Below are 23,766 nucleotides of genomic sequence, written 5' to 3' on the forward strand. Positions count from 1 at the left end.
AACCTCGATCACATCAGAGCTGCGCTCGGTCATCTGACCAGCGTACTTCTCCGGTCTATAATTAGCGATATTAGGCACTTTGACCCTTGCGCGCTCTAAGGAATGTACACTGGGCTCTGGCTCTGCTGGAGCTTTGCCCTTGTCAATCCTAGACGGTCTAGCCGACAAGGCTTGCACCATCTCCCTAATCTCATTTTGACCAGCATTCACCTGAAGCTGCTGGTTCATAATCTGCTGTAAAGCATCCTCTAATATTGAAATCCTACCAATCAATGTAGGTGCCGCGTGATGTGACATCTGTTGTGTAGATTGAGCTCTAGACTCACTAGGATTCACCCTTGATCTCTGCCCTTTTGCTTCCATTTTGTTGAAAAGGGAAATAAAAATTTCTCTTTAAAAAAAAATAATAATAATAATAAATAAATGCGAAAACTCCAAAAGTACCGCACTTCAAAATTCCTTCCTGTACAGGAACAAAGTACTGCAAACTAAGAACTTGAAATATATATCCTAAAGGGAAAGAGATGCCCCCTGGATATCCTTGAACTCGAAAAAAAAACTCTGCCCTGTTATATTCTTGATCTGTCAATCTAAAATGGTGAACAGCCTGCCATCACGTGTGCGCTGATCGACAAATCCAAACGATGTGGGGAAAAAACTGGGGGTCTTTCGTAGCCGTCGAATGTCAGCAGCGAAGCATCGCCAATTATACGGCACTTAGACCTTACTCTTTGTCATCTGGCTCAGCATAGTAACGAATCAGTAAACTTCCGTAGGACCTCCAGCTTTCCGGCGAGCTAATCATCTTCAGATGCTCGATTATGGGAAGCTTTGCTGTCGCAATTCCTCGACTCCTACGATGTATATCTTAGAGACCTCCAACTGCTCTAAAAGACCGTCTGAGTCGGCCGTCAGGTAGACCAAATCACCCCGAAACTCTTGCGAATTGCGTAAGGATCTCCCCAATACACCCAGTGAGCAAGAAGCGCATGGGTACAGCCGCTTTTGCGTTTGCCGCTACCCACTGTCCTACGCCTTCACCTAATTCGTCGTTCCTCGTCGAACTGCAGATCCACCCCGCTATTCCAAATGTTAACCGTTCGTTGGCCACGGTAGCTAACCTGCGCTACTTCCCTTTCGCCTCACAGGCCCGTTCTCATGCTCTACGACCTGCTGGTGTAGGTCTGCGTCAATAGTTCGACGCTCACATCCCTTGATCGCTCCACCTGCTGTCCGTCACAACCCGACGGGTTCCCTCCTTACCTCGGCTCTGATACCAAATGTTAACCGCTTTCACTATTCCTACGGAATATCACGGGAGAAGCACCAAATTCATCCTCCCAGCCAATTCTACCGAGACTTCATACAAGAGAGAGAGAGAGCTGTCAGCAAAATCACGTAAAATCAAATTCCTTATCTTCTCTCTCAAGCCTTGACAGACCCCAAATCCCTAGATAGATCTAGATGCCACATGTCATCCATATAGGGCCTTCCTAATGCAACATTTCACCCCTCTCTTGGGATGCATTTAATTCCTTGCCCCTAGGCATAATCTTTGCACTAGGCCCTTGGCCTCAGATCTATCTAGTCTGGTGCTATCAGCCCTCACCTAGGACCTTGACATTAATCCCTCCCAATCATTTACATAAAGCGCAAACACATATATTACAAAGATAGATCCTATAAGGGAAATGTCGACTGATTCTTCCGAGGTCATGCTACCTCGGCTAGAGCGTAACACACGGGAGTCTCCCTGCATACTCGTCCATACGGCATCAAAGTATATACGGTGTCTGTCTAGATACTAGCCAATGTGTGTGAGGGATGAACCTGAGTACCCTCCAAAGCCTCTGTGCATCTGGCTCTCCAGATATGCCAGGATGCTATGCTCGCTAGAATCTCCCAAGAAGTATCCACAGAGGCATGTATAGCTATAAAAGGAAGGTGTGGTACCATAACCGACGAACAGGACTCAATCTGATGACGTCGAACCGAAATGGCCCGAGAGGAGTCAAATCTCTCATAGAATACCTGAGGCCCTATAAGAGAAAGCCAAGCCACTGAGCCCCATGTCATAAAGAATGGGCAGTGGGCAAAGTGACTGAAAATCCTGGCTACCCCCATCCAAATCATCCTCGCCTGTCTGCAATCCCATAAGCAATGCTGAATAGTCTCCGAAGCAGAAAGGCAACGAGGGCAAGTAGGGTCGGCGGCTCCGAACCGGATCTCCACAGGTTCACTGCAATCCCACCATGGATAGAGAGCCGAAAGAAGAGAGTGATCTTTCTATTCCTATGGGATTCCCAGAGTCTCCTATAGAAGTACCTCTACAGATCCGTAGTGATATCAAATGTCTCCCACTACTGAGCTGAAATCTCCTGGAATTACTGACCATGTAACAAAAGAAGGGGATGCTCTTCTCTCGATGCCCTGCGTCAATCCACTCCAGGGTCCCACTGCAAATACCTGATGGGAACTCCCCCGTAGAGCCAAAGCCTCCAAGACCCGGTGTAGATTAGCCGGGGGTCTGGTCGAGCAACCACTCTGAATCTCATCCCTACACCAAAAGACCTACAACCCTGATAGGCTGAAAAGCAGACTCAAGCAATATGTCCTCTGTGGACCTGAGCAATCTGCCACCATCCTGCACACTAAAAACTAAAGCATCCTCATGTGCATCTCGAAAGGCCAAAGCCTGAAGCAGAACACCACCTCTTGTGAAAGTACCTGCCCAAGTGGAGCAAGTGAGTGGCATATCATCTGTGTCTACCCAATCCTCTGGAAGGGCTGCCTCAATCTGCAAGATCCTCCCTACACTCCCTTTGAGATGTCCTGTCAACTCAGATTTGGTCTCCTCTGGAAGCCTGCGGAAAGCTTTCCAAGACCCCAAAGATGATGCAGGTCCCCTCTCCCACCTGGACCACTGCATGTAGAGTGAGGCACCAAGTGGTCTACCATGATCATCTAAAATACTGTCATTCCACATGATCGGTTGCCTATCAATATCTTCACGAGAGGAAGGAGGAATCCTCCGAAGAGTGCTCCTGAAACTGGCCCAAGCTTTCAGAATGGCAACCATGAGAGGGGATGAAGGTGTGTGGTGAAGATCCACCTAATACTGCTCATCCAGTCTCCTCCTGAAGAAGGTGTGCACCTCTGTATGCTGCTAATAAGAAAGGCCTTCCACGGTTCCTGCCCTGGCATAAGTCCCCGCACCACCATCTTGCTTAGTAAAGCTCTACACTGTAAATCTGGATCAATAATATTGAGACCCCCTTCTTGTGTAGGGAGGATGAGGGTCTCCCAAGCCACCCTAGCTAAGGCATCTGTTGTGCCATCAAGCCCACTCCAAAGAAAATTTCTGATCGGTCTCCTGAGCTGAGTGATGCAGTCCCTAGAACGGCACCAGCATGAACAAACAAACCAAGCCGTGGCCAAGAGGACCTGGTTGACCACCACAACTCTAGAGGCAAGATCCAGCTTGGCTGAGCTCCAAAAAAGGAGCTTCCTCCTCATGCTCTCCAACACGGGAGCAAACTGCTGCATGGAAGAAATATCCAAGCCGACCTGGCAGCCCAAATACCTGACAGGCACACCCCTCTGAACCCAAGTGAATCCTATGTCAAGCCCCCAAAATGGAGTGTCCTCATCACTGATCCAAAAGCCATTGGATTTATGCCAATTTATCTGCATCCCCCCCGCCAAGCAAAATAAATCCAATGCTATCCTGAAAGAAGTGAGCGTCTGTGGAGTGGCATCCAAGTAAACTGCTGTGTCATCTGCCAACTCACTGTCAAGTAGCTCCTCTTCCCTTCTGATGGGAAGTCTCATCCCAAAGATGTCAGCTTGAGATCTAACATAGATACTCATAGCTTCGGCCACGAACAAAAAAAGAAAAGGAGCAAGGGAGCATCCCTGACGGACTAATCTGGAAATTTGAAATCTCTCACCCCTTACCCCACCAATAAGTACCTGGCTGTGGGCTGATCTGTACAAAGAGGAAACACCTTTGATCCAAGCATCAGTAAAGCCAAAACGTAGAAGGGTGCCCTCCAAAAAACCCCAATCTACTCAGGCCATCCGAACCTGGGCACTTGCCCTTGTGAAGGGCTGAAAGTGTAATCCTGAACTTTGTGTTGGTGAAAGGTGTCAAGCAAAACATGCATATTCGGTTTCACCAACAAAGGTATGCTCTGCCAAATAACCTGTCTACCATCCTCTCTATCCCGTGTCTCGGGATCAGCAGTAAGAAGGGCGGCATAAAAATCTAAAGCTATGTGCAAGACATCATCAGGATCTATCTCTAAAACCCCATGTGAGTCAATAAGCTGGGATACACTCTCTCTACTATGTCTAGGGCCAAGAGTAGAGAAAAAGTGTTTATTGACTCTGCCACCCATCTGAATCCAAAAGGACTCCCGTGCATGAAAGGCATACTCTGCTCTCTGATCAAGCAATATCTCCTGATGAGCCCTTGCTACAACAAGGCACTCCTGAATCCAAGCATTTGAAGGTTGTTTCTGCTCTTCCCTCTGCAAAGTTGCCAACTGCTGGCGAACACCAATCTCACGTTTGAGAATATCTCGTCTCCTGGTACAAGCAACAGAGAGGTAGAAGTCGCTAATACCAGAAAGGGCAGCAGCTACATGTGATGGAAAAGGCTGCCCACCCTGGACATGAGAAACCCATATCTGCAGGGCTGCCTCTGTAAGGTCCTCCTCTGTGTACAAGGCATCTGGAATCCTGATGCTGGCAGACCGGCCTCTCAAGTGAGGCTCTGAGATAGCCAGCACAACAGGAAAGTGGTTTGAAGTGGAAACCCCAGCAGCAATGCATACTGATCCACCTCTGTCTAGTGCCCAATCATCTACATAGAATCCGTCAATGCGTGCATGAATAGGCATCTGCTGCCTCTTGTTCAACCAAGAGAACAGGAGGGACTGTGGCTGAATAAGAAAGGCATTGTCCAACCAAGTATCTCTGCCATAGAAGTGAAAAAGGAAGGCATCCCATGCTGCTCTCTCCAAAGAGTGAAGTCCTCCTTCTCTACCTCCTTTTTTGTCTAACGGCAACTCAACCATGTTAAAGTCACCTCCAATCACCCATGAATCCGCAATGGGGGCCCAAGAGAGCAAAGCCTTCCACATAAAGACACGTTCCATTCTAATGTTGGAGACATACAGGGTAGGGAAACCAACCTTACGCCCTCCAATCAAGAGAATAATCCACTGAGCTCTAGAGGAAATAATGACTCCGTGTCCAACAACTAAGGGGAGAACTGACTGCGAAACTGAAATAGAAGTGCTCCCCCTGGTGCCCAAGGCAGGCAACCAAAAAGTATGGCCAGAAAGCAACTTGCCTGACTTGGCACAATCTCTAGAATCCAGTTTGTGCTCTTGAATAAATAAGATATCAATGGAACCTCTAGTAACACTTGGATGGATGTGGGACGCCACCTATGCCCTGTATGTTCCAACTAATAATTCTCATTGACGGGAGGATATAGAGTGGAACACCTTACCCGACCTAGTTGCAGAAACAAACCCCTCAACAGGGGAAGACCACCTACTCGAGGAGCGAGGAATGGAACCAAGTGGCGGAAAATCAACAGGAGAAAGAACCCTGCCACCTGAAGAAGAAGCCCTGTCAACAGGAAACCCAATCACTGGCTCACCAAAAGTAGAGGGCACAAACTCCTCCTCTGGGAAATCTGAATCATCTGCTAAGGCTGAAAATGAGTTCCTGTGAAGCAAGCCAGACACCGGAGTGCGAGGGATCCCTTCTGAGGGAAGAGGATTAATAGTGTAAACCATCCCCTTCCCCCTATCCAAGGGAGGAAGTGAGGACTGCTCTCCATCATGTGCCTGCCCAACCGCAGAGACCTCTACTGCCTCAAGGAGAGTGTCTGGCACCGTTCGTTCTAGGGGAGAAGCTGCAACCGGGGAGGAGGTCGAAGCTTCAGGGTCTTGGACTCTGTGCGAGGTGAGACTGGAGGGACAACCCGAGGTGAAGCAGAGTCCACTAGTGTACCTTGTGAACTGAAGGAGGGATTTGCACACAAACCGGAACCCACTGGAATGCATCGGGTGCCCCTGAGGTAGAAGGTCGCGAGGCAACTGAGGTAGAAGGTGGCGGTACCCAAGGAGCGCTCAGTGGAGGAGCACTCTGGCGAGTAGGAGCTAAACCACCATCTTGAGGAGGACCGCCATGTGGAGGTCGAGGAGCAGGTGATGGACCTGTACCACCCCCCTGTCGAGGCCAAGGAGCAGGTGCTGGACCTGTAGAACCACCATCCTGAGGAGGACCGCCATGCGGAGGTCGAGGAGCAGGTGCTGGACCTGTACCACCCCCCTGTCGAGGCGGAGTAGGTGCTGGACCTGTACCACCCCCCTGTCGAGGCCGTGGGGCGGTAGCTATACCAGAGGGCTTCTTGGGCCTTTTCTTCTTCCTGGAGCAATCCCTGGCAAAGTGTCCAATGGTCTTGCATATCCTGCACTGGTCCTGCCTGCCTGTAATCTCTACTCTCTGGCGAAAAAAGGAACCATCCGGGCGGTGGATCATAACATGGTCCATCGTGATGTAAAGATCCTTACAGAGGACCCTAACTCTAGGTACCCCATCAGCCTTGGTTGCCTCTGCTGCAGTCAATGGCAACCCAGGGAGGGGTGGGATCTTAGCAACCGCGCCAAAATGCTCCCCAATAACAGAAAGAAGTCGATGGTAAACCTGGGGAAACCCGGGAAATCTGATGAAGAGCGAAAAGATTTCCTGATCTGCCTCCACTGGGTCGAAACCAATATCAAAGGCATCAAAGAAGATCTTCTTGTGTCCCAGGTGTAAAAACTTAGCTTTGAGCACAGTGCTCGCAGCCTCTGGAGTGTCAAAAACAACCTGGAAAAAACCTCGTCCCAGAAGACGAACATCTAACAATCGTGGAGTGAGGTCTGGGGGGAGAGTCGCAAGCATCCAATCTCTGGCTTGGGATATGGAAGGGTGAGACCCGAAGATGTGTGCTAGCAACGTGATAGAGCATTCAATCTCTACGTCCTTCTTGAGTTGCTGCAACTCGTCTTTAGAAAAAGTAATAGTTTTCGCGGCCGGTGAAGGTGGAGTAGGATTGGCTGACGGAATATCCATCGCCAATCGAGGTGAGGAGGCCGACTCTGACATTTTTGGGGCTCCTTCCACTCCAAAACACGCCGCGGGAGAATGGAGAGGGGGGAGACTGGAAGAAGGAACAAAGGCGGTGGTAGGGAGTGGGGTAGAAGGAGAGCTGAGGCAGAAGCGGGGGAGGGAGTAGGGTAGGGGGAGGGAGGAGGAGGGGGGAAGGGTAGAGGCGGGGGAGAGGGGAGCGGGGTAGAGGGAGCGGGGGAGAGGTAGAGGCAGGGGCAAGGGTAGAGGCAAGGGTGGGGGAGCCGGGTAGAGGGAGCGGGGGAGTAGGGAAGAGGGAGTGGGGAAGCAGGGAACATGAGGAGCGGGCTGAGAGGGGGAGCGGGCTGAGAGGGGGAAAGGGAGCGGGGTAGAGGGGTAGAGGGAGCAGGGAGCGGGGTAGAGGGAGCAGGGCAGGGAGGAGCGGGCTGAGAGGGGAGGGGGCGGGCTGAGAGGGAGAGGAGGGGGAGGGGGCAGCGGGCTGAGAGGTGAGGGGGCGGGCTGAGAGGGAGAGGAGGGGGAGGGGGCAGCGGGCTGAGACTCTAAAGAGTTTTTCAAAAGTTTACATTCTAAAAATCAAGCTCAAAATATTTTTGGAGTCTTGACATCCGATGGTGCTTGGACTTCATCACGGGCACAGCTTGCTCGGGCATGTGTTGATCATTTTTCTCAGCAATTTGGGAATCCGCAGCCCTCTTCACAAGAGGCTCTTTGCGCTAGAAGTCAGTTGCTACAGCATGTTTCTCCCATTATTGATTTGATCAGGCTATGCAACTTGAGACAGCTTTTACTGAAAGGGATCTTCTTGATGCTTTGAAATCCTGTGGCAAATGGAAGTCTTCGGATTGGGATGGACTTACGGTGGAGTATTTCCTAGCCTACTGGGATGCTTTGAAGGATGCAAATGCCAAATGCTTGGAAGAAAGGGCTGGTTAAGTTAATTCCCAAGAAGCATCTCTGTGAATCGTTTGCTAATTGGAGGCCTATCACACTCATGCCGGTTATCTATAAGATCATTGCATCACTGATAGCTTGTTGGCATTGAATATGCCCAGGATACTCAGTAAAATGTGATTTTGCTCCAAGTGGATATTGCCAAAGCTTTTGATACAGTGCAGTGGGATTTCATCTCCCAGAATATGCATTTGCAAAATCTTATTTACCGGCTATATAGTGATAGCAAAGCGGCATGTATCTTATTGGGAGATGTCTGTGATCAGTGGACTTTGTATCGGTCTGTGAGACAGGGATGTTCACTTAGTGCTTTACTTTATGCAATTGCTACGCATCCGATGCTCTATTATATTGATCACCTTGTTCACACAGATTTTTTGCATGGCCTGTAGATTCATGGCAGCAAGACCATGCTTGGGCAAGCTTATGCTGATGACTCTTTCTTTACTCCTAAGAACACAAAAACTGATCTTGCTCAGCTCATGAATGCTTTATCTTTATATGGTTTAGCTTGTTATGCTCTAGCCGAGATAGCATGACCTCGGATAGATCGGTGGGCATTTTCTCTAAGCTGACCAACTTTTGTAATAATTAATGTGCGTAATTAAATGGTCAAGAGAAGTAACTGCCAAGGTCCTAGGTGAGGGCGTAATGGCATTGACTAGGTAGTTCTAATAGGGCTTGGGCCTAGGTGCATCTAAATGTGAAAATTGCCAAGGGGCAATTGGTTTTAAAGGAACTCCAAGAGAGGGGTGAAAAAGGATGCATCTAAGTAAGGGCCTAAAATGTAAACATGTGGCCAGGAACTATCTAGGGAGATGTGGGTCTCAAGGATAAGTATGAAGGAAATAACGTGGGTATGCGTGTGGAAATTACGTATGCAGTCCTTGAGAATTGGCTGGGAGGTATAAAAAAATTGCCATCGCCCGTGAGCGTGAAGAGTTAGTGCGCAGGTTCAATATTAGTCAGGAACTGTAGATTGAGGACAGGAAGAGAAATTGCTTAACACTTGGTATCAGAGCACACAGGTCCCAGGATCAGGTTTACGAAAGGGAAGGTGTGGAGCGTCGGTGACGACGAATAGTGGTCGGGTGGTGACGTCGTGACGCTGCGCTGAGCGGGAGATTTGTATATACATGCTGAATGGAAGGACTGTCGCAGCCGCCCGTCGAATTTTTGGTTCGAAGATCGTTTGACGAAAACCTTAGCAGAAAGGGGGCCACGGGTGAGGAACGTAACGTAACGTGGCAAGCGAAGACAAAGTCCTGTTTAACGGACGGCGTCATGATGCGTTAAAGGTGACGCATCGCGAGCGACGGAGCATTGATACCACCGTGGGTTGTGAAGGTGGTACGTGAGCGAGCTACATTTCCCTGCTCGTCGTCATCTCCACGCAAGTGACGATATAGGCGTCAACGTACCGAAACAGAAGCGGCAGCAATCTGCAAAGGAAAAAATATATATATATATCCATAGAAAAGACACCTGGTAATGGAAATGCTTCAAAAGAGCTGTCGCCAGCACTTGGATTGAGAGTTCTGAAGATGTTCAGTTGGTGAAGATTGCACCTCGTGTATCTAATAAGGCAGAGTTATTTGCGAACTTCGAGGATATCCAGGGGGCGTCTCTTTCCTTTTATTACATATATTTCAAGTTTTCAGTATGCAGTAGTCATCTGGTACAGAAAGGGATTTGAAGTGCCGTACTTTTGGAGTTTCCGCGAAAAATAAAAAATAAAAATAAAATTAAAATTTAAAAAAAAAAAAAAAAAAAACCCCCCCCCATCTTCCATTGCGAACTTAATGGAAGCAGAAGGGCAGAATTCAAGGATGAATCCTAGTGAGTCTAGAGCTCAATCTACACAACAGATGTCACATCACGCAGCACCTACATTGATTGGTAGGATTTCAATATTAGAGGATGCTTTACAGCAGATTATGAACCAGCAGCTTTAGGTGAATGCTGGTCAAAATGAGATTAGGGAGATGGTGCAAGCCTTGTCGGCTAGACCGTCTAGGATTGATAAGGGCAAAGCTCCAGCAGAGCCAGAGCCCAGTGTACATTCCTTAGAGCGCGCAAGGGTCAAAGTGCCTAATATCGCTAATTATAGACCGGAGAAGTACGCTGGTCGGATGACCGAGCGCAGCTCTGATGTGATCGAGGTTTGGTTGCACAAGTGGGAAGAAGCCTTCGCCATTTGTGAGATTAGATCCGATCTAAAGAAGATCCGCGAGGCCACACACCTGTTTATTGAAGCAGCGGACAGATGGTGGATCAAGCAACAGAAGGATCAAGTTGCTCCAACCACCTGGGAAGGGTTCAAAGCTGAATTCAAGAAACACTTTCTTCCACCTGATGAAGAATCCCGAGCTTGGGATGCTTATAGAAATCTTCGTCAAAGGAGCTTGTCAGTGACAGAGTACACTGACAAATTTAGGGAATGTGTTATGAAAATAACAGACCCTCTCCCTATGTCGGTTCAGTTAAAAGACTATATCTATGGACTGAACGACAAGATAAAAATGGAAGTTCGGGCTAAATATGTGACTACACTAGATGAATCTATAGCAGTAGCCCTGAACTATGAGGATGCCAGAGGCAGGTCTGGTGGATTTGTGCAGGCAGGGACTCAGTATGAGCACCCGAGGAAAGGGGGATTTCAGAGGAAATGGGTTTCAAAGACAAGTGTCTCGCAGCCAAGTGGCCAAACCAAGCAGGTGAAGCCGGTTGAGGGACCAACAAAAACAAGTACCACCGTTGGGGTGAAAAGGAAAATAACTCCAATGGCAGCCCGGGCTTGGTCAAAGTCCTCGTTGACCCCTGAACAAAAAGAGAAAGCTAGAAAAGAAGGATTGTGCTTCGGCTGCCTTCAGCGACATTAGTGGAAGGATTGTCCACTGAACAAAGATCGTCGCACGGCTAATATGATAATATCTGAATGCGACGTAGAAATGCAGGAGAGTCCCAGTGCAGAACATATGCAGATGCAACTGGCGGGACCTTCTCAGAGGTTAGTACCTTGTTTGTTATGTGTATCTGTTGCTAAGTTAGTGACGAGTGCACCTGATAACATCCTATCTAAGCCCGCAGCAACGGGGTATACAGCCTTCAATGATACGGAGTTAATTAAAATGAAAGGGCAAGTGGCCAATCATGATGTCATTGTGTTGTTTGACTCAGCGTCAACTCACAATGTGATTAACTCCAAGCTCGTGAAGAGGCTGAAATTAAAGACAAGTCCGTCTGACTATGCGTACACAGTCAGGATGGCAGACGGAAGTTCAACTGAAGTATGGGACCAAAGGGTTACCCAGTTGGAGCTTCGGATTCAGGACTATGCTGAGAAGCTTGATTTTGAAATGACCAAGCTTGCTCATGCAGATATAGCCCTGGGAATGGCGTGGCATTCTAGGAAGAATCCAGCCATTGATTGGAAAAAGCACGTATATCAATTCAAGATGAATGATGTGCTTTATGTCTTGCGAGGTGAAAAAGATATACCTCAGGGACCGTTGGTTTCCGTGATGGAAATCAGAAAGGCTCAAGTAGAGTTTTTATACCTTTGCACAGCATCGGTAGAGTCGGTGGATGAGTCTTCGGCTAGCACTGATGTTACGCAAAGTGATGAGATGGCCAAGCTGGCTAATCTTATAACAGAGGAGTTCTCTGAATGTTTTAGGGATGAACTGCCTTATGGGTTACCTCCAGAGCGGAAAGTTCAGCATAAGATTGAACTGATCCCGGGGGCAGAACCTGTAAATAGACCTCCCTATAGAATGAGCTTTACTGAAGAAGCGGAGGTGCGTAGGCAACTGGAAGAATACCTCAAGTTGGGGCAGATTCAACCAAGTTTCTCACCTTTTGCTTCGCCAGTGATATTAAAGAGGAAAAAGGATGATACGTTTCGCCTCTGTATAGATTACAGAGCATTGAATAATATCACTGTTAAGCACAGGTATCCGATGGCTCGGATTGATGATTTGCTAGATGCATTACATGGAGCCGTGATTTTCAGCAAGATAGATCTTAAGTGCGGCTATCATCAGATCCGGATAAGAGCCGAGGATGTGCATAAAACCGCTTTTAGAAGCAGGTTTGGTCATTATGAGTTTTTGGTAATGCCCTTCGGAGTTACCAATGCTCCAGCGACCTTCGTCATGCTTATGAACGATTTACTACGTCCGTATATCGGAAAGTTCGTAGTACATTTTATTGACGATATCTTGATATTCAGTAAAAGTATTACTGAGCATCGTGAACACTTAAGGATAGCGTTCAATACTTTGAGGAAAGCCAGTCTTTACGTGAATAAAAAGAAAACTATACTGTGTATGGTTAGGCTTGAGTACTTAGGGTTCATAATTACTCCACAGGGGGTAGAAATGGATCCGAAGAAAGTGGCTGCGATACTAACTTGGCCAATCCCTCAGAGTCTGACCGCGTTGCGATCATTCTTGGGATTTGTCCAGTTTTATAGAAGGCATATCAAAGGATATTCCGAAATAGTATCGCCATTGACTCATCTGACCTCAGATAAAGTACCTTTTATTTGGGGACAGAATCAACAAGAAAGTTTTAACACCATAAAACAAGCTGTGGTCTCAGGACCGGTGTTAAAAATAGTTGATCCCCAGAAACCGTTGTTCCTAGAAACCGATGCAAGTGGCATTGCGGTAGGAGCAGTCCTCCTTCAAGAGGGAAGGCCAGTAGCCTTTGAAAGCAAGAAGCTTTCTCCCTCTCAAAGGAATTGGCCAACTCATGAATTGGAGTTGTATGCTGTTATCCATGCTTTGAAAACATGGAGGCATTATCTGTATGGTTCAGAGTTTTATGTGGATGTGGATCATGACACTCTGAAACATTTCTGTAAACAGCCTGACTTGAGGGGCCGCCAAGCTAGGTGGGCAGAGCTCATGCAGGAGTTTAATCTAACGATTCGGTACCGAAGAGGAAAAGACAATAAGGTTGCTGATGCATTGTCTCGCATTATGCACAACCTGAGTTTCACGGTATTAGAGAGTGCTCTAATGACCGAGATCAGAGAAACTCAGAAGGTGGACGAGTTTGTCCAGAGCTTATGGCCTAAGGCTCATGTGTTAAAACCCGGGGAAAATGAAAAGGATGACCTGGCATCCAGAAAAGGCCAAACTTATGCAAGATATACCATAAGGGATGGTATGCTAGTTAGAAATGGCAAGGTTGTAGTACCTGGTCAGAATGATCTCAGGCAGAGAGTCATTCGACAATGCCATGATAGCCCGTGTGCGGGACATCCAGGTGTCGAGAAGACATATGATCTCGTGAAGCGAGATTTCTTTTGGCCAAAGATGAAAAAGCATATTCATGAATATGTGACACGGTGTTTCTCGTGTCAGGTAAGTAAGGCCGAGCGGGTGAAGCCACCCGGACTTTTACAGCCCTTGGAAATACCACTAAGCAAGTGGGAGAGCATTTCCATGGATTTTATTATAGGACTACCTGCAACACAAGGAGGGTATAATTCTATCCTTGTGGTGGTTGATCGTCTAACCAAGATGGCTCACTTCATTCCGACTAGAGAGTCTATTAGTGCCCCGCAAGTAGCGGAGTTGTTTATTAGACATATATTTCGTCTGCATGGATTGCCTAGATCCATAGTGTCAGACAGAGATGTCAGGTTTACCGGTCACTTTTGGACAGCGGTATTTGAGACACTAAGGACTGAGTTGGGAATGAGTAGTGGGGATCATCCTGAGACGGATGGTCAGACGGAGAGAGTCAACCAGACTTTAGAGGATATGCTGAGAGCATATGTGTCATTGAGGCAACATACATGGGACAAGTGGTTGCCATTGTTGGAGTTTGCCTACAATGATCGAAAACATTCATCTACTGGGTTCAGTCCGTTTGAACTGAACTATGGTTATAGACCAGCTAATCCAACTATAGTTGGAGTACCTCAGAAAGTGCCTAGTGCCGCGAACTTTGTAGTTCAGATGCGGGAGATGCTAGCACTTGCGAGAGCTAACATCCGCCAGGCTATGGATGATGCCAAGGTGTATGCGGATGAAAATCGGTCTATAAGAGTATTTGAAGAAGGAGAAAAAGTTTTTCTCAGAATTCCTTCGCACTCGAAGTCGTTGACTTCAGGGGAGTGTGCTAAATTATCACCTCGATACTGTGGGCCGTGGTTAATTCTAAAGAGAATAGGCAGTGTAGCCTATAAATTAGAATTGCCACAGGGGTGTAAGGTGCACCCGGTTTTTCATGTTTCGCGCTTAAAGAAATTTTTGCATACAGGTGACTCACTAATCGAAGGTGTGGTTTTGTTTCAGGAGATAGAGGATATTGCAAGGCGCAAACCAACAAGAATCCTGGACCGAGGAACAATGCAGATACGAAATCGGAAGATACCCACGGTGTTGGTTGCATGGCATGGTCAGCCTCTATCGGAAGCTACCTGGGAATCCGTATACCAGTTACGGAGAGCATTCCCAGATTTCATCATCGAGGACGCTGATGCTTGAAGAGGGAAGGAATGTTATGCTCTAGCCGAGATAGCATGACCTCGGATAGATCGGTGGGCATTTTCTCTAAGATGACCAACTTTTGTAATAATTAATGTGCGTAATTAAATGGTCAAGAGAAGTAACTGCCAAGGTCCTAGGTGAGGGCGTAATGGCATTGACTAGGTAGTTCTAATAGGGCTTGGGCCTAGGTGCATCTAAATGTGAAAATTGCCAAGGGGCAATTGGTTTTAAAGGAACTCCAAGAGAGGGGTGAAAAAGGATGCATCTAAGTAAGGGCCTAAAATGTAAACATGTGGCCAGGAACTATCTAGGGAGATGTGGGTCTCAAGGATAAGTATGAAGGAAATAACGTGGGTATGCGTGTGGAAATTACGTATACAGTCCTTGAGAATTGGCTGGGAGGTATTAAAAAATTGCCATCGCCCGTGAGCGTGAAGAGTTAGTGCACAGGTTCAATATTAGTCAGGAACTGTAGATTGAGGAAAGGAAGAGAAATTGCTTAACATAGCTGCTGGTCTGCAAGTGAACTTCCAAAAGTCTAAGCTTTTGCCCTCGCATGCCAAGGATTGGCATAGCTCATTGTGGCCAGGTGAGATTGTTCCGCCCAATCAACTTGTTCGTCATCTTGGATATCCTTTGGGATGGAATATCACTCGTCGGCATCAAATATATTGGGTGCTTGCAAAACTCAGAAAGAAATTGGAATACTGAAAATCAGCCACATGGCCTCTCCATGTTCGTCTTCGAATTGTGCAATCGATTTTGGTGGCTTACATTCAGTTCTTTTTGCCCTTGATGATGTTTCAAAAGAAAGATATTTCTGATTTCATGTCCATCATTATGGAGACTTTCTGGTGCTCAAAGCATGGTTGTAAGAGTATCAAACTACTCTCTATGGCGCATTTGTGCTCCCCTAAGATGCATGGTGGCTTGAACATACTTAATATTCACATCCACCTCCTTGCGCACAAGGGTAAAATGATGCTGCATTTTCTAGAAGGTGATCAGCCTTGGACAGCCATGATCTCTCATTTGCTTTTGCAGTTGTCTACTCCTCTTTTTAGGCATTGGCATCCTACTTCATGGGACTTTATTATGGGCACCTTGATGGTAGGATTAAGGACTGTCCTTTTGTTTCTCAAATGCTCTTAGCTTGGAAGGAGATTTTATCTCATCTCAAATGGACTGGGCATGACTCTTGCAAGGCAATTCTTTTAGGGCCGAGAACTTGCACTAGTCAAAAGTATTTCACCCGTCGCTTGCTCTACAGGAACCTAGGCTGTCACACCCAAAAACTACAAGCCCAGCCAAGACCACGAATTTGACGAATACAAAATACCAGGTGATGGCACGATGAATAACCGCCTAGCCATTTTCTCTGGTTCAGCAAGCTCATCCAAAAATCCAACACGTGAGAAGTACCTACATGCTGAATACCAAAGCCCACAATTCCCTAGATGGATCTAGTATGCCACATGCCTACATTTGAGGGCATCTCCTCAATGCATCATTTACCCCTCTCTTGCCACTCCATCTTTCTATTGTTTTATCTACCACCTATCCGCTGCCTCATTAAACATATGGGTGGCCTCGCGGATTTTCTTCATATCATTCCTGATTTCACAAATGGCAAAGGCCTCGTCCCATTGTGTAACCAGATATCGGAACTACGGTTAGACATCCGACCATAATACTTTTCTGGCCTATAATTGGCAATATTAGGCACCTTAGCCCTCCTAGGCTCGACCGTATGAACATTGGTTTCAGGCTCCATTGGAGATTTACCTTTCTCTTCACGAGATGGTCTAGTAGACATACTATGAACCATTTTCCTGAGCTCAGATTGCCCTACATTTGCTTGTAACTGTTGCGCTAAAATCTGTTGCAAGGCATCCTCCAATAATGCAATTCTACCAGATAGTGTATGGCTTGCTAGACGCGACACCTGCGGGGTCGGCCGGACTCCCAACTCTACGGGATCCACCCTAGAAGAAGCTTCTTCTACTTCCATTTAGGTCGATGGGTGTGTTTTTTTTTTTTTTTTTGCACACACCTGAATTGTATCTACAATCGAAAGTCCAACTTCCAAAATTACAGCTAACCAGGCATATATCAAACTGCAAACCAAAACCGCTTTTCCGTATGCTAGGGAAACTCCTGCAATCTCAGAAACCTCAAATCCTAAGGCAAAATGAATTAACATATACCAAAACTGATTTTAAAAAGCATAGAAAACTCCCTGGTCATTCATGCTGCATGGAGAGATCAATTTGTCCCTGCAAGCCACTCCAATACGTATTTATGACCTACCTTGTCACCACGAACATGCGGGACTGTCTACCCCTTCCCACGAGCTCACGCACCAACAAAACAAAGCACGCGCAGTGCCTCTCCAAAACACAGTTAAGTACCAAATTAGTTCCTGGTCCAACCAACTGTGCGCAAGGAAACACACGTAAACCTTGTACAATCCTCTAGTTACTTGCAACCGCCAGTCATATCACCATCAAGTGAACGAGGGCTTTCTCCAATGAGACGTCAACGTATGATTCCTACGTGCGTTCACAATACCTATGACTAAGCCTTCAGAAGTTATTGTCTGCTATCTGCATAGCACTCGCCGATAACCAAGCCCTCCAAATAACACAAGCAAGTCCCGCGACAGCACAGTAGCCCTCTACATGTAGTCATAAACTCTAGCAACCTCGCCTGTGAAGGGAGCCACTACGAGGTCTGAGTAATTGTGAAAGCGGCTGTCACACATGTGTGCTGCTATGCTGAGCCGCCATGCGAAAGCTTACTGAGGTCGTCGACTAACCAACAAGGATCCGTAGTGTGCTGCTCGTCAACGCTCAGCGTTATCCACTCCTACCCGCTAGCTTCGCCATCCATTTCCTCTCACAACCATATGATGTTGTGGCTCCAGCCTTTGGTGTTAACCAAAGTTCCGCCAGCCAGTCACGACCCCAGCTAATAGGCTGTGTGCTTCATGTGCAATAGCTAGCCCCCACGACATCAAGGAGCCTTGAAGGCAACAAGCCGTGAACCTGCGCGTGCGCCACTTTGATGTCCAACGCACACCCCACGCTGACGAGCTACTGATGGCATGAACCAGACGACGCGAACGATCTGCCAAAATTCAGCACAACCCGATGCTCTGCCAATCCTTCGTCCACACCTTCATCCCCCTTTTCCAATCAATTTCGTCGGCGCATCACATATTAGTGTATCGATTGCATTCAAGGCCATCTTATGATGAACCCACGATCTAGCCTGATCGCTCTGATACACCCAAAAACTACAAGCCCAACCAAGACCACGAATTTGACGAATACAAAATAACAAGTGATGGCACGATGAATAACCGCCCAGCCATTTTCTCTGGTTCAACAAGCTCATCCAAAAATCTAACACGTGAGAAGTACCTGCATGCTGAATACCAAAGCCCACAATTCCCTAGATGGATCTACTATGCCACATGTCTACATTTGAGGGCATCTCCTCAATGCATCATTTACCCCTCTCTTGGGATATCATTGAAATCATTTGCCCCTTGGCACAGTTAATGCACTTAGGCCCCCTTAGCCTTAGATCCACCTAGTCTTGTGCCATGTCACCCTCACCAAGGACCTTGACCTTGATTCCTTTTTGATCATTTACGTGAAGCCCAAACAAATATAATACAAACATTGATCCTTTAAAGGAAAATGTCGACTAACCTTTCCGAGGTCATGTTGCCTCAACTTGAGCGTTACATAGGCGTTCCTATTTCCTCTCTTCTAAAGGTAAGTCACTTGGTGGTGATGTCCTTTGTGATGATGGTACTCTTTTGCCTTTTCCATTGGCCGCCAGACAGTATGGATTAGGGATGCATTATAGACCACTTTGGCATTCTCTCTCTCAGATGCTTTTTTCTTTCTTGCCGGCGCCCAGATTGTTGGAGCTCACAGATCGGCTTATTGATTGGTTTGCATCGTGAGGGTTCTTCTATGCGCCTGGCTGATATTTCAGTGGCTAGTTTATATAGGATTTTGCTGCCTCCTCATTGGATCATGCAGCATGCCAACCGACTCTGGTCTTTTAATCGTAGTGCCAAATGGTGGCGTAAAGATTGCATCAAATTTGGTCTTGCAAACTACCCCTTCGCCAACAGGTTTTTTTAAGGAGGGTGCAGCTTGGTGTCATTCCCTTTGGCCAACTCCTGGCTCGTCGACATATTGCTCCTGCGTTATGCCACAGATGCTTGGCTCCTAGGGAATCTATGCTTCATCTTTTTTTAACTTGCCCTGTCACTTGGGATTTTTTCTTGCTCCTTTAGCAACGTCTTCGATAAGATCACATCTTTCATAGATCGCCTAGGAGGCGAGGGTTCACTATTGTGCGACCTCATGATACATATATTGCTATACGCTGATGACATAGTCCTCATATCATCCGCAGCGGAAGGGTTGCAGAGACATCTGGAGGCACTATAGGTGTTTTGCAGAGAGAGAGACTTGACAATCAACCTTGGGAACAACAAGGTTATGGTCTTCAACACCTCACATGCAGTGACTCGTCGACTCAGCTTCACCTATCATCATCATCCAGTGGAGATAGTGCGGTCCTACACATATCTGGGAGCAGTCTTAACAGGACCCCTTTCACGATGACCGACGCAACCCAGGCACGACTCACATGAGGACAGGGTGCTTTGGCCCAACTAGAGAGACAGTGCTTCCATGCACACTTCAGGACCCACCAACGAAGAGCACACTAGTGCGACCGACGGCCATGTATGCAGCACCCTTCTGAGGATGTGACTTACTGAAGAGACCGAGTGGAGGAAATTTGAGCGGCTACAGGTGACTATGGCATCCAAGATGATTCAAAGTAAGCCCTCAATTCCACATGAGATAGTACAGGAAGAGTTCGCCATGACTCCCCTACAGATTGATGCCATCTTTCATACAGTGACTTTCATCCACAAAGTCTGGGACTTGCCTCGATGGAGATTACCGAGACTGGCCTTGGAGTCATCCAGACAACCAGCAGAGAGTGGAACAGACACATGGTATACATGGATATCCACATGGTTTACCAGGCACGGTATCCACATGGACAGGCTCCCCCCTTTTCAGTACACCATGGATGCACCCCCTGAGTCGATCCCGCGAGATGAGAGCCACCGTATCATACGGTTAGATCTCCTTCAGCTCCATACATCTCGGACTTTGGGGGGGACCAAGAGTTCCCCACCCTTCTTGAGAGCATCGGAGGCGGGATTCATCATCAGACCCTAGTATGTCGAGGACAGAGGAGTCTCGCATGCACTAAGGATTGCCATTGGATAGATGCGCATTTCATCTCAATAGTTGAGGATCGAGATGGGGAGAGCACTAGGCATACCTAAGGAGCAGCAGATATGTATGCTTTGCACACTAGGAGTGACTGAGATAGACAAGCATTTCCTATGTGCCTTGCCCAGCCTATTATGAGATCAGGGGATGATACCATTGCCTCTACCAGGAGGGGAGTGGCACTCTCACGATTGATCCACTTCCAGGACCACGTCTGCATTGGCCTATATCTACTTGAGAAGCGCCAACACAAGGAGACCCTACTATGACAAATTAGAGAGCAACAGGAGGCGATTAAGCCACAAGACAGAGAGGCTTATAGAGCACAGCGACACGTCACAGACTTCTATGCAAATGAGTCAGCTCCAGGACACAACAGGGTGGAGGTGGAGGTGGAGAAGATAGCTGACATGCAGGCTTGGATTACTAAGAGAGGGACGCAGAGACCACCTACACCACAAAGAGTGACCAAAGCACACTCTATTGAGGTCCGTCCTATCACAGCTTTCCTCAGGGGAGACTGCCCAAGGCAAGGGGTTACTCTGGACATAGCCCAACACGTTCAGAGATCGACGAGGCCACGTCCCCCTCCACCACCACAGCTGACAGACACAGATCCGAGACATTTTTGCCGCTCACAAACGAGCCACCACAGTTCCGAGCTTTGGCTTCTGAGCCCAGTCTCAACTCTCAGCATGTTACAGCTCTTGAATAGTTGCAAGTCTCTAGATTATATATTTTTTTTCTCCAGCTATTGAGCTCTATGGAGTTATCAATTTATCAGTTTTTCACTCTATCAGTTTTTCAGTTTTTCAATTTTAGCAGTCTTCGCACTCAGCAAGGGCCTTAGTGCGCCCTTTGCTCCCGTCCACTGAGGCTTGTACGAGATCATCCTTTTTGGTGTACTTTGTACCTTGTCCCATTGGCCCGCGAGGCCTTCCACGGACGTTCATACATCTCTCTCTCTCTCTCTCTCTCTCTCTCTCTCTCTCTCTCTCTAGCCTCCGAGCCCAAATGCAAGATGAAATGAAGAAATGGCACGAGGAGATGCAAACCAAATGGACATGTGAAAAAGGTAAAATGTTGCAGGACATGAATTGTGCTCTAGGTGTAAAAACCAGTCATTTGGCCTCTCAGATTGAGATATTAGAAGCCCAGGTTGCTGCCCTTAAAGATGAGAATGCAAACTGAAGGCAAGTGCACACTGGGAGGAAGGGGAGTTTCAGCCACCGTTAAACGAGGAGCTTGAAAGAGGTCTACCTATAGGTGATAGCCCCATGTCAGATGCCAAAACCCTCTTTGACAAGATGGGAATCAATCTTACTTGTGAATCAGCTTGGAGAGTGGGTACAGCAGATGCACCGACGAGGCCCTTGGTTGTAAAGTTACGAACAGCCACAGATAGATCCACCCTCATGAGTACACACGCAACACTGAAGGGGACCAAGATCTATCTAGATGAAGATCTCACACTTCTATAGAAGGAGCATAGAAGGGAAGGAATGGTGCGGGTGATGGCTGCAAGACAAGAGGGAAAATGGGCAGTTTACAGAGATGGCAAGGTGATCATTCGAGAGAGGGCAGCAAGAGAAGTACGAGATGCTAGAGAAGGGGACAGCACATGATGGTGTCTGAACAATGGGATGAGTATGCAAAACAAATTGAGGATGGCAGTGTGGAATTGTAATGGCACCCTTTGGTCCGACCCAAGAGGGTTATTGGAGACATACAAAAAACACAGACACACGAGAGCCCAGAGAGAGGGCTGCCCACCGTGACAGGATACACATGGGAGTCTGCCCATAGGAGAGAACTGAGAAGGGATAGTGGAGTACAAGGTTCTGGGGGTGTGCCTGTCCTCTTCAAATCAGCTCTCAAGCCACTCCTTTCAGTGGTTAGGAAAGAGGAACATGCACGGCACAGTTGGATTAGAGTTCAGATACTAGAGGCACGACTGATCTTCATTGCGGTGTGCTACTTTCCTCCAGATACATCATCCTATGAGTATACATGATGATATCACAGACTTCTCTAGACAAGGTGACACCCTCCTCCTTGGTGACTTCAATGCACACACAAGGGACAACCAGGTGGGACTACTTGACTTTGCATCCGATTCCCTCATAGTACCAAAGTTAGATGCAGCTGAGCTCGGGATAGTGAGACACTCAGCAGATGCTCCACACGTCACAGGGTATGGGCGGCACCTACTTGTGATGGGAGCAGTATATGATCTGATCATATCCAATGGCCTTCAGAGATGGCCATCATCCGATGGACTCACTTGTTTCCCACATGGAGGGGGGACAAGCACAGTGGACTACCTGATGGGCTCCCTTGCCTTCGCATCTAAGTTTCATGATTTTGTAGTACCCCCTCCCCCACTGGGATCTAATCACTCATACCTGACATTCTGTATTCCCACTAGCAGGCCCGTCACAGAGAGAGTCCTCCATGCGCCTACTCGGATCCATGTTCACTTTGACTGGACTCTCGATCCAGTTTACGTGAGTCACTTAGCTCGAGAGCTTCCGATCCTACACCGAGCAGAGGTAGACCTTGCTCAAGTTTCAGCCACTTTGGCTTCAGTGGTACACAAGGCTGCCATCATATCTTTCCCTACGACTTGACCCACACATGCCCCGGCTGGGTAGATGCCTCAAAACCCTTGGTATGATGATGAGTGTAAGGAGATGAGAGCTCACCTCACACGCGAGCAGGCCCTAGGACACCTGACCTCGTCTGAGGTGCATCACATCTCACATCAAATGACATGACGTAAGAAGCAAAATTTTCTCACTCATAGGATTGATGAGGTGGTCAGATCCTTTTGAGGGGGAGACCCGACTATCGGCTGGGGACTCCTATCGAAGGGGAAACGGCCCATTTCTATCACAGACCCACAGATTTGGCACAAATATGCATGCTCCTTATACGACATTCTAGGTCAGATGCCACCAGATATGTCCTCTATGCCTAGACCCACTACTTGTCACTTGTTTTTCTTTTTGGCAAGAAAAGTACTTCATTAAGTATGAATAGAAACCGCAGAGCAAGCTCAGTGCGGAAGTACATCATGTCAAACATGAGAAAAAACAGCTTAGAATGAGCAAACAAAAATCCAAGGTGGCGGCTGAAAATGCCACCTCATTCCTCAAGGAGAGTCAAAGAAGAAAGGAGAACCCCTCCAGACTCTGAGAAAAGCAACCCTCCTAGTAGTAGCAGTCCTAGAGGTTCCCTGTATGTTCGCCCAAATTGCCATCAAAGTGTGTATAGTATCTGCTCAGATACTAGCCATAGTCTGAGAAGGATAAACCTGGGAGTCCTCCAAAGCCTCTATACATCTGGCTCTCCAGATATGCCATGCTGTAATACTAGCCAGAATCTCCAAAGATGTGTCGTGGGGAGCTCTGAATCGAGTAAACGTAACATCCCGGAGGGAGCATGACTCCACAAGGTGTCGTCGAACAAAGAAAGCTGTGTCCGTGTCATGTCCCTCGAAGAAAGCCTGTGAACTAGTGAGTGACAACCAAGCAACTGATCCCCAGGTCAAGAAGAAGGGTGCTCTATGAAAAATGCAAAGTATCCTAGCAACACCCTTCCAAATCGTCCTCGCCTGAGTGCACTCCCAAAGGGAGTGCTGCACTGACTCAACCGTTGAGTGGCATCAAGGACATGTAGGGTCAGCCCTGAACCTAGATCTCCACAGGTTCATTGCAATCCCTCCATGAGTAGTAAGCCAAATGAATAACATGATTTTCCTATTCTTGAGGGATTTCCAAAGGCTCCTCCAAAAGTTTTTTTGCATCTCTGCA

General features: G+C 47.5%; 1 protein-coding gene across 4 annotated transcripts in view; it reads right to left on the minus strand.

The window, feature by feature from the left end:
• Positions 1–23,766, minus strand: part of LOC147884090 (purple acid phosphatase 10-like) — a 91,398-nt gene that overhangs the window by 11,422 nt on the left and 56,210 nt on the right. The gene's annotated exons all lie outside the window — the stretch shown is intronic.

The sequence above is a fragment of the Dipteris shenzhenensis genome, chromosome 27, assembly GCF_047967505.1.
Source record: "Dipteris shenzhenensis isolate YYH24624 ecotype China chromosome 27, Dip_SZ_1.0, whole genome shotgun sequence".
Taxonomy (NCBI): domain Eukaryota; kingdom Viridiplantae; phylum Streptophyta; class Polypodiopsida; order Gleicheniales; family Dipteridaceae; genus Dipteris; species Dipteris shenzhenensis.